General features: G+C 34.8%; 1 protein-coding gene across 4 annotated transcripts in view; it reads right to left on the bottom strand.

Annotated features, from left to right (window-relative positions):
• The window catches only part of LOC111510484 (leucine zipper putative tumor suppressor 2 homolog), a 279299-nt gene that overhangs the window by 105000 nt on the left and 158379 nt on the right, over positions 1 to 15920 (bottom strand). The window contains exon 3 of one of the 4 annotated variants that reach the window (XM_074182922.1): positions 14293 to 14334. The exons of the other annotated variants lie outside the window; for them this stretch is intronic. The gene's annotated coding sequence lies outside the window, so the exon portion shown is untranslated. The remainder of the gene's footprint in view (positions 1 to 14292; positions 14335 to 15920) is intronic. 4 annotated transcript variants of the gene reach the window in all.

Here is a 15920-nt window from a genome sequence, read left to right as displayed (position 1 = left end):
GCTACTGTAGCGGAATCTACTCGACGGCAGCGGCGTAGCTGATTTGAACATAAAGTAGCGGAATTTTCTACAAATAATCAATATTAAAAAAATATGGAAGAAGAAGAGGCAGTGGTCAGGACTCGAAGCTGACAGCTGACACTTGAATAATTGAATGCACATTCAATATGTTATAGTTTTAGTAACTGAGGCCATTACATGATGAAAGAGAAGAAGAATATTTTCGAACATTTTCATTATAAACCATAGGCGTTTTCTGGCGCTCATGTATTCAAAACGTATTCGTCTGTGATTTTAATACATTCTTTCTGGCGTTGAAACGATGACGTCACATCAAGTATGATTTGAAACATATTCTTGATGATTCAAGACCAGAGTAAGGTTGGTTTTGAAACGGAATTTTACGTCAGTTGTCAGTTCCTGCTTCATTTTGATCGTTATAGTTTATGAAATGCAAATACGTTGTAAGGATGTACAAAATAAAGCTGGGAAATGATTACTTGCACATATTCGATTCTAACTGAGGTTAGAGAAAATTGAAAAGTTTTTTTATTATTGATTTTGACATCTGACACAAATTGAATCATTTCATTTTGGCGAATCTTATTATTAATGACGTCACTACGAATCGTTTCTTAATACGCACGCTCGAATATGATGAAACGCCAGAAAATACCTCTAATCACCTCCAATATCTTGAAACTAAAAGTCTTGACTATCTCGAGTATTATAAAGTATGTGGAACAAATTACAGTGGAAATGGAAAACAGTTCATCTGATTGTAGCTCGAGCGAAAGAGGTACCGCAGTTGACATTGACGGAAACGAGTCATGTTAGAAAAAAATACAAAATCACTCGAAAAAAACGTTCTCTCAACATTGGTTGTCTGATTCCAACTTGAAAGGATGAATTAAACCTGTCGCGAATGATCGTTCAAGAGATCAGTGTGACTATAGGTACGTGAACAAATTGATATTCATTTTTACTTTTCAAAATCATTATTTCAAGCTAAGAAATATTTGGTCTAGACGACAGCTTTCAAAAATTAACTGCTGTAAATTTAGAAAATTAGGTACCATCTACTGAGTTGCTCGGTTGAAAATTAGCATGATCCTGATTCCTGGTATTAGTGACAGTTCAGTTCTGTGGTATCTTAACGTTACACAAACTACAAACTGTAACTTCTGTGGTATTTAATTTTGGAAAAGGCACATGCACGAAGTGATTGCGTCAGATATACAAGCGTAGCGAAATAGGAAACAGTGTAGCGGAATTTTGGTTCATGTGTAGCGACTTTATAGCTCATCCAGTTGGCAACACCTTTTGGATATAATTTGGGTTGTCCAAGAATTACTTACCACCAGCACAGTATAGTTAATCAGCAATGTTTTCATGTCCAAAATTTTTCATGTAATTTGCCGCTTTTGGCCTATCAGAATGAGGACGTTTCACTTTTGGAATCATGATAAAGAGAAGTTTTGTTCTGGCTAAGATTACCTCTTCGCTAATTTATATGTTTAGAATTTGGAAAAGAAAATGATGTTCTCAGTAACGGAAATATCTATTCCCATTTCAGAGCTTTTCCAAATTCTAACCAGGACATATTTGGAAATTTACCTAATAAATCTTTTGTCGAGTTTATTGATTCGTTAGAAAACCATTTTAGTAATCTCTTCCCACAACTTTCGGTGATGCAAAATATCGAAAAAATTATAAAAGAGCAATGTTCAACAATCACATTTCTTCATTTTCTTCTTTGGTTTATATTTTCTTAATTTTTATATTTTAGCTATCATAATTGTTTCATTAACTACACCTTACGATTTGATACCCACAAACTTTATTAAAAAAATATTACGTTTTGCTAACTCAGTAGCTTTTTCGTAGTGAAACCGTACTAAAAGTTAATTTTTCACTCTAATATTTATAAAGCCCATGTAATCACGGAAGCAATGGAAAATAATAAACTTAAAAATACATACATTTTAGTGAATGACCAATTGGATTGGATTGGAACGCTCACTTGAAAAACGTTTTACACAAAGCCAGACTGTCCCTTTGAACATGTCGAAGAATTTGTGGTAAAACTTGGGGTTTAAGTCCCAACGGTCAATTACGAACTGCCTTATAAAGTACTGTCCCCGAGTAGAGAGGACTGGATCCTCCCGGAGAAGGAAATATTAAGAGCAGATAGTTGTTAGTTCACAGTTGGATAAAAAACATCTTACGGTTCTGGTGCAGGTGTTTTTAGTCGCAGACCCAGGACAGAGTTATCTACCTGCCTAGGAACTTATGTGACTGTATTTCAAGCGGAAATTCACGCTATTGAAATGTGTGTGGAGAGATTGGATAAATCCAACCTCCAAAAATGACTCTCCTTGATAGAAAGACTTAACAGATTGTCTCTGGACTGGATTCCTGGCCATACTGGCCTGGAAGGCAATGAAGCTGCTGACTCTCTTGCAAAAGAGGGTACTGCAAGCGGCTTCATTGGACCAGAACCTGTCATTGGCATCGCTTTAGGCTTTGCCAAACGAAGATTGAACACCTGGATGGCAAAAAAATGTATGGACTTCTGGCTGAATCTTCCAGGATTGGCTCACTCCAAGGCGTTTATTCACCCTTTGAAGATTGATACCAAACAGTTGTTGGACTACAGTAGGGATGAACTACGATGTCTAACAGGCCTTCTTACAGGTCACTGTCATTTGAATCTGCAGAAACTTGGACTTGTACTGTCGGAAGACAGTGTGTGTCGCCTTTGTCTGGAAAATGATGAAAATAGCAGAACATATACTTTGTGCCTGCCCCGCTGGGGACCGAATCTGGTTCTTTGAGTTCGACAGATTCGTACTTTCACCATCTGACCTGAAAGACCACTCACCATACAAACTAATCGGCTTCGTTAAGCAGCTGGGTTCATTTGGCCGAGTGTGAATAGGTGTGAGCCACAATAAACTTTTGCGGGTTGCGTTGGAGGGTCGATTAGACCAACTCACTTTAGACCTTCCTACCTACCTACCCAAACAAATCCATTGCATTTATGTGATGATTGTCAGACCAATGTTCACTTATGGAGCAATTGTTTGGTGGCCGAAGGCTTCACATAAAACGGCTCAGGCAAAGCTCTCTGGCTCACAGAGACAGGCTTGTATGGCCATCAGTGATGCCATCAGCACCACACCGTCAGCGGCCATGGAGATCCTTCTAGATTCTAGATCTACCTCCTCTCCACATTTTTATGGAGAGAGAGAGAGAGGCTAGATGGACTGCATATATACTTATGACCATTGCCAATTGCACAAATCAATTCAATGCAGAGTGCAACAGACTGATGGATGACACTGGAAGTCACAACATTCTGGAAATGACCTCTATCTTTATGCCTCCAACTGTCAACTACGAACTGCCTTATAAAATACTGTTCCCGAGTAGAGAGGACTGGATCCTCCGGGGGAAGGAATTCTTAATAGCAGATAGTTGTTGGTTCACAGATGGATTAAAATTACTTTCAGATTCTGGTGCAGGTGTTTTCAGTTGCAGATCCAGGATAGAGATATCAACCTGCCTAGGAACCATGCGACTGTATTTAGGCTACTGAATTGTCTGCGGAGAGATTGGAAGAATTGAACCTCATACACGAGTCTATAAAAAGATTCTTGGACAGTCAAGCAGCGATGGAAACTCTTGGCTCCTACCGAGTAACATCTAAGTTGATAGCAAATTGCCAAACACGACTCTCCTCGATAGGAAGACTTAACAGATTTTCTCTGGTCTGGATTCCCGGCCATACTGGCCTAGAAAGCAATGAGGCTGCTGACTCCCTTGCAAAGGAGGGGTGCTGCAAGCAGCTTCATCGGATCAGAACCTGTCATTGGCATCGCTTTAGGCTTTGCCAAACAAACATTGAACTCCTGGGGACCAAATTAGGTTTTCAGAGTTTGTCAGAGCCGTACTCTTATCATCTGATCTGAAAGACCACTCACCATAATTAATGAAAAGATGAAGAATTTAATTTTTTTTCTAATTGTAGCACATTTTCAGGCTGTCATTGACTAAACAAAAAACGTGCCAACACTCATTTCCAACTATAGCCAGATTATCAGAAGATTTTGTCAGTTTATTTTTCTGACATGAAGTCACCGAATTATTTTTCAAACGCAAAAATTTATTAAAAACCCATATAGCGAATATTCTTGCATTAAATACTAGTGATATATACAGTCTTAAATCGATAGAGACATGCCAATTTTCTAGAAGTATTTCATATAATCCAATTGCAACACTCAGTAATGAAGTTTTGATATCATTGACTGGCCTAACCGTGCTGCACTTAAAATATACCGGAAGATCCTGTTGCATAAAATGAAGTATATGATTTTATATTCATAAATCATTCAGTAGTAGATTAATGGCTAATGGAATATTGTATCTAGTATTTTATATTCCGAGTTCACTAATGTGTTTGGTCGATTTGAAACAGTTAGAACAGATAATGTACAATGTCAATCAAGACGTTTTCCTTGTTCCTTTGAGAGATGACAGAAAAATGTAAATGCTATTTTAATGGACCTCACGCAAATTAGAGAGAGTTATTACAAGGAATTATTAGAAAGTTCGAGTGAGAAATAGAGAAATTAATGGTTTTTTTGAAGGGTGAACAAAATTTATTATATTTTATTAATGATAATGATATAGTGAAACCTCTGGTTCACTATATCACTATAACTATATAACTACTATATATAATATAACTATTCACCCGTGTTAGGAATCACACGTTAAAAGGTAAGACCTCGTTAATCCTTAGCTCGCACAAGTTTCGACTTCTGAGGGTTGTCGTTCGTAGGTGTGCGACAGCTGGTTAACGGAAAAACAGATTTTAAACAGATTTTAAACATATTTTAAACTAGTTCTCAGATTTGTCGTGCTTTCACAACCAACGTTTTAGAAGAGATGTTGGTTAAGAGAGCACGACGTATTTGTGAACCTGAGAACCTTCTAGAGAAACTCAATCACCTCATAAATGCCTTCAAAGCGAATGGGAACAGCGAAGGAGAATTCAAGCGGGCCATACGGCCTTGGAAAGAGATCGCCAAAGTAACCCCAGCTTGGCTGGTAAAGGGAAAATCTTTCTTTCTCTATGTTAAAAATTCTACTGACTGGAATCTTAGAAAAACATGACGTCAAATCAATATTAAGGCAACAAAAACTACAGAAGTCTACTCCATCTTCCCTGATTACTAATAGTAATAACGAGTGTGATAACAACGCAGTCTTTTTCCTGTGTAGTGATTCCCAACAGCGATGGTGAACAATGCGGAAAAGAGATACTAGTGAGTAAGATTCAAATCCATTTGAATATCGAAACACACAGAGAATGTTTCAAGGTATATAAGAATCTACATCACAAGTTTGCTTTCGAGGGAAACAAACTATTACAAGCAACATCAGATTTGACCGAAATTCCTTTCTCAACTGTACTTGACATAGTCAAAAACAAACCTTATGAACGCAAGACGCGATATGATACGGGATTAATAAAACCTTTAGATGTTCATCTAATGAAATCATTGAAAAAAACAATATACGACTACTGTTACTAAAGCAATGAGATTACTACGACTGAAATCATAAGGAAGAAATTGAATACTTCCGGCCATAACGTGAGCTGCTGTGACAAAACTCTTCAGAATTGGATAAAGAAACTAGGATTTAGATTTAAAATGATAAACAAACGTCAAGCAGGTTTGGAAAGCAGAAAAATACTGGAATTGCGTAACCAATACTCAGAACAAATAATTAAATATAGAGAAGAACAACCGCAAATTTTCTTTTTGAACGAAACTTGGTATGACACTCACGACATGAAAAGGGTGGATTGATGGTTCGAGAATGTGTACGCCTAACATGCCTGCAAACAAAGGATCGTAACTGATCATTGTGCATGGCGGAGGAAGTAAAGGATGGGTTCCGAATTCATTGAAATTATGTGGGAAAGAACTTGAGGACTGCAATGTTGACTATCATAAGAACATGGAAGCTAATATTTTTGAAGAATGGTTTGAAAACACATCGATCCCAAATTTGGATGCGAATAGTGTAATAGTTCTTGACAACGCTTCCTATGATTCACGACAGCTCATCAAAGTACCGAATAAAAATTCGAGGAAAGATGAAATACAAAGTTTTTTAATGGAAAAAAATTAGTATTTTGACGATTACTATACCAAAAACCAACTACTTGAAGTTTTACAGACAAAAACATTTGAAAAAGCGTATTGCTAAAAAGTATGGACACACCATATTGAGACTTCCCCCCCCCCAATTTTTGTGATTTCAAACCCATCGAGCTGATTCAAGGAAAATGGAAACAAAGCATTAGGCGTAAAAATACTTTTCTAAAATTTGAAGAAATATCTAATATTACTGAAGAAGAATGGCAGAAGAGGATTAAAAACGTAATTTCAGTTGAAAAAGACTGTATGGAGATTGGACACTTCCATTATGACGACAGTGATAGTGAAATAGAGAATATGGAAGAATTTATATACAGTGTGTCAATTTGAAAACTTCCCACCCTCAATATCTCCCTTCCAGTACATAATATGAAAAAATGGTCAGACAGGTCAACTTTATTTGCAAGGGGGACACTCTGAATGAATATTTTCAACCCTCGGGGTTCAACCCCCTAGGAGGGGTGGATGTTACCCTCAGAATTTCGAATGGAAAGGGGGGTCAAGTGGCACATCATTTTGAAGGGCATTCAATTCTCTTGCCAATGATACCTTTTTCATTAGTTTTTGATGAGCAGTTTTTGAACAATAACGTTCCAAACGAACGGTGATTAGAAGTGAATAAGAATAAATGATTAAAACTCGCCCGCACTAGATGTTTGGTATTCAGGTTGGTATTCAAAACAAATGATTGTAATGGACTATTGGAAAAGGTGAGCATCGTACTAGGTAGCATCGTTCCAACCCTTGAGTAATATTCGAATTCGTGGATGTGAGAGGAATGTAGAACTACTTAGTTAACGAAATACGCATCGAGTGCAAACAAAAAATACTAAATTGCAAAAAACAAATTTCAACCATCTTGTTACGCTTTATCTGATAATATGTTCAAAATGTTGTCCATTCTGCTCTAAACAGTAATACAGTCTGTTTTCGAACTCCTCTCGAACATTTTGGAAAACTTCACCACTAATTGACCGGCATGCTGCTGTAATTCGTCCTTTGAGGTCATCCATATCAGTGGGCTGTGTTTTATAAACGACAGATTTGAGATATCCCCAAAGAAAAAATCTAATGGAGTCAAATCCGGTGATCTCGGTGGCCACTCAATTGATCCCCTTCTGCCAATCCATCTCTCCCGGAATCGCTCGTTCAACCATTGTCGGACGGGGCGAAAATAATGAGGTGGCGCACCGTCCTGTTGGAAATGTAACAAATCTTCCTGCAACAGTAAATTACCGTGTGCATCAATTTGAGTTTCGAGCTCGTGAGTTATAAGTGGATCGATAGGTGCTTGAAGCATATCTAGGTACAGATCACCATTCAAGTTTTCTTCAAAAAATAAAGGTCCGATAATGGCATTTCCAAGAATACCAGCCCAAACATTAACTTTTTGTGGGTGTTGTGTATGTCTTTCTCGAAAATTGTGAGGGTTTTCGTCACTCCAATAGCGACAATTTTGCCTATTAACATTGCCATTCAGGAAAAATGAACATTCATCACTGAAACAGATATTGAACAGAAGATTAGGTAAAGCATTGATTCGAAGAGTCATGATTTCACAGAATTCTATTCTTCTGTCATAATCATCCTCATGGAGCTCGTGGAGAATCTGCATTTTATATGGATGAAATTTGTGCATTTTCAGTGCTTTCCTTACAGTCTCGTGTGACATTCCCGTCTGTTCTGCTACTGATCGTAAGGAGCTAGTCGGCTCTGCAGCAAATGTTCCCAACACCTCAATTTGAGCATCCTCATTCAGTACTCTGGGGTTATTCCTTTTTTTATTCTTCACCGAACCAGTTTCGGAAAACTTTGTCACCAAATCAAGCACATACCGGTGACTTATATTAAGATTTGGATTTCTTTCATTAAAAAGAGATGCCGCCCTTCGTGCGCACTTGCCCACCTCTCCATAAATAAAAATTATTTCAATTCGGTCTTGGATAGTGTAAACCATTCTTACAATTTATACACTTTCTAAGGTATCGCTGATCAGCTCAACAAATGAAACTGAAATGATAGTACTATCAAATGGCTTGAATGCGATGAACACCTTTTTTGCTCAAAAAACGATACTTTTTATAGCAGAAGTAACAAAGAAGGGATAAGAGTTTTAAATCCGATAATAAACCCAAATGAAAGTCACCGAAATCAGATAACTAATTAATGTAAATTTTTTGAGGCTTGTCTAATTTTACCCCTGATGGAAAGTTGAAAAGCTGACCCGTCATCACAAGTTTTACTTATAAGAGAGTCAATAAATTGTATTTCTTTGCATACTAACTTGATAACCAGGCATTTTAGTATAGGCCAATTCTAATTACTTCTATTAGTTTAGAACTACATTTTCGGATACTGCTGATCGGAAAATAATAAATGAGGGCACCGTCGGCAAGCGAATTGAATGCCCTTCAAAATGATGTGCCACTTGACCCCCCTTTCCATTTGAAATTCTGAGGGTAACATCCACCCCTCCTAGGGGGTTGAACCCCGAGGGTTGAAAATATTCATTCAGAGTGTCCCCCTTGCAAATAAAGTTGACCTGTCTGACCATTTTTTCATATTATGTACTGGAAGGGAGATATTGAGGGTGGGAAGTTTTCAAATTGACACACTGTATATATATATATATATATATATATATATATATATATATATATATATATATATATATATATATATTGTGATTCTTATATATTCAGAAATAATTATTGAATAACGAAATTAGTTAGCTCCCTAACTATATTATTGAAAGGAAGCTGTCGATACTGGTAAGAAGCAACACGTAATTCATGCATGACGGGGATCCAGCTCATTTTAGTGCTTTTGCTCGTCAGAATCTTGACATCACCTACCCTAATCATTGGATTGGACGTGCAGGACCTCAAATTGACCGGCTTGAAGTTCTGATATGAATCCTGTAGATTTCTATTCATGAGGTAATCTGAAGGCTCTTGTTTATAACACTCCTACACTAGATGTTAATGACTTGGGAAATCGAATAATTGACAATTGCAATGTCATAAGGTATTTTTGAACGTGTCAGACAATCAATGACTAATCGATTGCAGTCGTGTATTTTATCAGAAGCTGGGCATTTTGTTCATCAATTTTAAGTTCGAAATTGGTCATTATTCACTTTTGGTTATTATTTTATGTTGTCTATGGATTTGAAGAAACCACAAGCCACGAAAAGGTTGTATTTTCAGTTGCTCAATTTGAAAAAATAAAAAACTACACAAAAAGTCAGTGCTCAGGCTGAATCAACTGCAAATAAGTAGCATACATGCAACAGTCACTTGTAATATGTGCTATACAAAACGGCTTATTTATAGAACTATCCGCAAAATCAATCATTACCTCAGGAAATCATTTCCGAGGAGATGACCTTGGACTTCGAGATCTCAAAAACTTGATATGCAATCGATTGTTTCATTATACCGCAGAGAAATGATTTCAATGACGTGTGTCTCTCATTCCCACCGTAACTGATTCCCGTGAAACACAGTGAAAGACAATCAGATTAGACCCAACGGACAGTGGTAGAGATGATGAGTCGATTACACAATTCGAACGAAATTAGAAAACGCTATATTTGGTTTCCGCTCCTATTCCGTGCGGTATTTTTATTAGATCGTATCGCAGACTGTCTCAAGGTAAAGAGATGCTCTTGGAGCAAATCCTACGCTATATTGTGTAAAAACCTTATAACCGTCTTGCACGAACCCACACAGCACTAGATATTCTTGGAATATTCCCTGTATATCATAAAACGAACGTATATATTCCAAATATTCATAGAATATTCTTGGAATATATACATACCTTTAGAATATTCATAGAATATGCTTGAATGAATATGGCAGGATTATTCCCGAAAGAATGTGCATAGAATGTCTATAAATGGATTATTCTCCCTTGAATATTCTAAGAATATTGTCGATCGAATATACCATATGGTATATTCTTAGAATATGTCCCCACGGTATATTTTGGAATATTCTATACAATGGAATTTTGAATTATCTTATAATAACGTATTCAAATAATTCAATATTATTAAAAACAAAAATATTTGAAGATCTTAATCGAATGCATAACCTAATGTATATAACCCTGATAGTGTTAACCAGTTTTTGAACTCAACGCAAAGATTCTGGATGAATTGCTCCAACAGCAACTGTTGGACAGTCGCGACAGTCGAATAAGCTCTGTGAAAGCGGCTGTCCCTTAATGCATGGTACATTTGCGTTTGCGTTAAATTCGACATTTGATTCAACATGGCGGTTGACGTGGCAGGTTCGCGTGTGTAATGCATGATGTGTTGGTGTTATTATCAAAGTATAATTCCGTCACGTTCAGTGTACCATTTATAATTTGGAGTTGTCCAATTTGCAGTACAGCGAATAGTTTGATTTTGGATCTTCAAACAGGAGAGTTGCATCTATTCAGTCTTCAAGAAAAGTAAGTAAAATGCAATAGTATCGATAGTAAACTGAAAACGTAATGATTACTTTTCAACAAGACAATGCAAGTTGCTCTCCAAGTCATAAAATGTTGTAAATGTGAGTAACCTATGGGAAAAATATCTATTTGATTTTTATTCCAGTTTTATTGTGCCACTTTCAAATAGTGATAATGAACGTTAATGTACATTTTGTTCCAGGTATTACTATTGAAACACTGGCTGATGCATTGTTGGACAAATATAAGGAAAACTATTCTGGTGAGCAAAGTTTGAATAACTTTAAGTAAGTGAAATTCATTGAAGAACCCATCATACCACTCATTTTAAATACTTCATTTGTGGGTTTATTTTTCTAAGTTAGAAACCTAACCTAACCTATTTCTTGATGTAATACACTTTTTCTTTTTCAATGAAATGATATATTTATTATTTTTTAATTAGTGCTGATGAATTCACAGAGTTGTTAATTTTAGTATATTTTTAGTATACATTTGTTTGAGAGTAGGAACATCCTAATTTGAATACATTTCTAATATTTGTAATATGACAGTATTCTGGAATATTTTATTCAGTGAATAAATATTTTGAATTAGATTTTTTATTTTTAATATTGGTTGAAACGCCAAATATTTCAGTGTATATTGTTTTTAAAATATATTTGTTTATGAATATTATGTGTTTTATTACTTGTGTGAATCTTGTATCAAAATGCAATATATACATGACTAATAGCGGTTACTCGTCACATTCTTGGAATATTCCAAATATTCCTAGAATATTCATAAAATATATTTAAAGAATATTCTATGGTGTTTCTCTATTGTATATTCCTACAATAAACTAAGAATATCCTGAATATTTTATGAATATTCCACGGGTTCTATTCCTGGAATATTCTTAATAGAATATACCTTAGATATTCTAAGAATATTATAAGATATTCCAAGAATATTCCCAAGGAATATTCTTAAAATATATCAAAGGTTCGCCAGGAGCACTTCCAGGGAATATTCTCCAGAAGATATATATATCCATGGCATATTCATAGCATAATACAATATCCTTAAATGTATATTCATGAAATATACCTGGAATATCTATTGCTATGTGGGAAGTCTTGAAATCCTCTCGTGAACCATTCCCATTCGCGATAATGAATGGTGTGGAATTTTCTGAAAAATATTTGGTGTGAAACTGAAAGGCTACATATTTTCATTAGCTGGAGGAATCAGTACAGTCATCACCCGAAGACGATTGTAGATACTAACAATCGAAACGTTGTGACTTGGAATCTCTCCACTTTTTTATTTTTATTTTCTTCTTTCTTTTCTTTATTTTTATTTATTCAATTGTTCTATTTTTACTTGTATTTTATTTCACTATTATTTCATTTCAGGTTTCTATTCATTTTCAATTCTTCTTTATTAGTTGTTTCAGGGATTTCAAATCATTTTATATAGTAGACAATGGAAGTCCGAACTAGTGAAATTCATACTTTTGGTATGTTTTCCGAAGAGATACAATGTTCATTTTTTAGGTATTTTGGGTTTTGTCTCCTCGTTTCGAGAAATTGTAGAGATCTAATGACGCAAAAAAATCAACTGAAGCAGAATGGTTCTCGAAGCTTCAATCAAAAAATGAGTAGGCTTCGAATATTCAATAAAATCGGTTTCTGTCATATTTCTTCGTAAAAAAAATACCACTATGAGAAGATTGGAGCACTGACGAAGTGATTTGAAAAGAATGTCTAAATTTCGAGAGGAAAGTCGAAATTACGAGATAAAAGTCGAAATTACGAGATAAAAGTCGAAATTACGAGATAAAAGTCGAAATTACGAGATAAAAGTCGAAATTATGAGATAAAAGTCGGAAATATGAGATAAAAGTAGAAATTAAGAGACAAAAGTCGAAATTACGAGATAAAAGTCGAAATTACGAGATAGAAGTCGAAATTTCGACATTTAAGTCGAAATTATTGTGGATCAAATAAACAAATAATCTGTGGCCCTTCTACGCTTCCGTAGGTTCACAAGATCCTTTTTTTTTGAAACTCCTGTCCAAGGGCACCAAAAATTATAATCCAGGGAATGAACTCTAGCAACTTTAGAAAAATGTCAAAAGTAAAAAAAGGGGTTTTTGGTTTTTTGCAACTATTTCGGAAAATATCCGAGATATTTGCAAAAAATCAAGATAAAGATATCCGAAATTTGAAAAATGATCCTTAAAGAGGCGGAAATTTCCTAAAAAAAGTCCCACCTCTCAGAACTTTATTACCAATATTCATAATTTTAATTTAGAGACGAAAATAGCGCTAAAAGCGGGCATTAAATATCATTATTGAGAAAAAACAAATCACACACCTTCTAGACATTTGAATAAATGAAAATCCATGGGAAAATTTATTTTTCGTGATTATTTTATTAGATATCTGTTTTCAGTTTTAAAATCTGTCTTTTCGTTAATTAGCTTTCGCCCCCATACGAATGACAACTCTCAGAAGTTGAGAAACTTGTGCGAGCTAAGGACTAACGAGGTCTTACATTTTAACGTGTGATTCCTAACACGTTACTTTAGTTAATTAACTAATTTTTACAAGTTTGAAATTTACATAAAAACCCTGATAATATTTTAATCAAAATAGTCAAATTTTGTTCACTTCTTGGAGCTTCTCATGAAAGCCTTCGAAAAAGATTACCGTTGGAAAAATTGTTCATTCAATGAACAATTTGTTTCAAACAAATACATTTTTACGATATTTATTTTTAAGTACTACCAAAAAAAGACAAATACAACCAAGTGTCACTTTTTGTATGAAAAAAGAAAAATATTAAAAAATTTGCAAAAAATAGAGAAGACTTTTTCAAAAAATTGCTAGAGGTCATTCCGAATCGAATGAGCCGTGGATCATAATTTTCGGTGCCCTTGGACAGAAGTTTCAAAAAATTATATTATATCGTTTATATTATTAATATCATTTGTAATTTGTCAATTGAATATGTAATTTGTGAATTTAATTGAATTGAATGTTATTTTTTTCATCATATTTTCTTGAAAATTTCATGTAATTGGGTGTACACCTGTTGGAAATAAAGTGCTATTAATTTATCTACCTATCTATATCTGAAATTTGCCCAATTCCTCTTATAAGGAAAGAAAACTTTTCACATATAGTCAGTGGGTATACTTGAAGACTGGCTATAAATCAAATCATCTAAAGGAACAATTCATTCAGGTCAGTCTCACTATATGTTAACGGACTGACACCTAACAGAAAACAACAACAATAATACAAAGCCTTCGTGGTATTAGCAAGGGGAATAGTTTCTTTCCGATATGTGTCGATCCGTTAACCTACAGTCTAGGTAGAATTGTTTCTTTAGATGATTTGATTTATAGCCAATCTTCAAGTATGGCCACTGACTATATGTGATTAGTACTAACTAACTAATTGTTTAGTGAAAACCTCACAATAAAGTGTTTCTTGAATCACATATCTTGAGAATGGTGTTTTTGAAGAATAGATGTAGAGATGAAGATAAATATACAAAATATGCGTACCAAGAAAATTATATAAAAGTTACTTACAATAACTAAACCTGAATGCTTGGATGGATTCTCGAAACATACCTGAAACAGACAAAAAAATGATAATAGAATTGCTTGTAAGGAGATAAAGCATCAAATATTAGACAAAGAGTTTCAATATGCACTAAAAAAGTTAGGATAATTTCATAAAGTAATTGAAATTGAAAAATATATACTACTTATACACCATGCAATCATAGAGTTTTTTCTCATAAATTTCTTTTCGAAAGAATAAATATCTAAAGAGGGAATCTCTCAAGCAAGACATAACTAAAAAAAAGAACATATATTTCTTGGAATAAAATTGATTTTAGAGATATCATCCAAATATTATATTCCTGATCTTTTCATATGTTATAATTTCAATAACATTCCAAGCCTGACTTTATGTTATACATTCAATTTCATAGTATTCTTTCGTAAAGTTTTCTATTACACATTTCAAATTTCGTATTCAATATTTCATTTATTTTAATCGTACACTAACTCTCATCCATACAGGCCGTTTTTTAGCTGATCCCATTATTGCTCGCCCGAAAACGGTAACATCTACAAGATCCGTTGAATTTGACAAAAATTTCTTATTCTGTGGAACTGGAATAATCTCTTATTCGCCAAAAACTAGAAATGCCTAACTCTATCGCCTCTGTATTGAAAAAATAAAGATGAAATCTAATTAACGAAACGTCGCATTGCAAGAGGAGATTATCATCAGCAAAAAAACGGACCGATTCGATAATAGAATTTATAATATTGTTTTTTATGTTTTCAAATTAGCTATATGCTAATATGAATATTATTGGAGTTTTTTCTCAACACCAAACCGTTATTTTAACACCTCAACACGTGTTTCGATCACCAAGTGATCATCTTCAAGAGGAAGGTTGAGTTTGATCTTCCTCTTGAAGATATGTTCTCATGAATTCAATGTGGAATTCAAAATTTCTATTTGTAGGGCAGAAACGTATTTCAAAATTCGATTGTGACTAACGACTATTTAGCTGCTGTTTAGATTGATAACATTAAGTACGAAAAGTTACTAAATGATATATTTGGGTGTTAGGCAGCATTTTGAGCCTCCCACATATTATTCATACTTTTTATTTTCTACTTCAAGTAAAGGAAAAAACATGACCACTTGATACAATTAACTGTATTCATGTCACATCCACATCTCCACATGCACATCATTCACATAATTTTTATTTTTCAATCACTGCTGAACATAAAATTAAGGGCAGCTTTCTAACTAATTCCCACTTTTATAAATTTGAAACGAGTACACGTTGGCACCACGTGTACATACGTGGACCCGGATGTCACGCAGGTAGCTATAGCTGCCTACGTGGTCATGTTAGATGTAGCCTAGGAATTCTAGGTCTTCTAACTGGAACCACAAATGTGCGGTTGGCTTCTGTTGTTGACTCCGTGCGTATGTGTTGTGTTGCCCATCTTTACACTTGGCTGCACCGCGCTGATGAGGCCAATAGCCAGAAACACGTGTCCGCGGTTTGCCCCTATTTTTTGAGTGTTGTGTCCACGAATTATTTCATTCTTGATTTGTATCATACACACTCGATAAAATCTCTCTCTCTCTCTCTCTATATATATATATATATATATATATA

Source organism: Leptinotarsa decemlineata, unplaced genomic scaffold (assembly GCF_025532065.1).
Source record: "Leptinotarsa decemlineata unplaced genomic scaffold, Ldec_3_MD MMD2_tig00026330_RagTag_RagTag, whole genome shotgun sequence".
Taxonomy (NCBI): domain Eukaryota; kingdom Metazoa; phylum Arthropoda; class Insecta; order Coleoptera; family Chrysomelidae; genus Leptinotarsa; species Leptinotarsa decemlineata.
The sequence above is the reverse complement of the archived record's forward strand: the minus strand, read 5'-3'. Positions and strand labels throughout refer to the sequence as shown.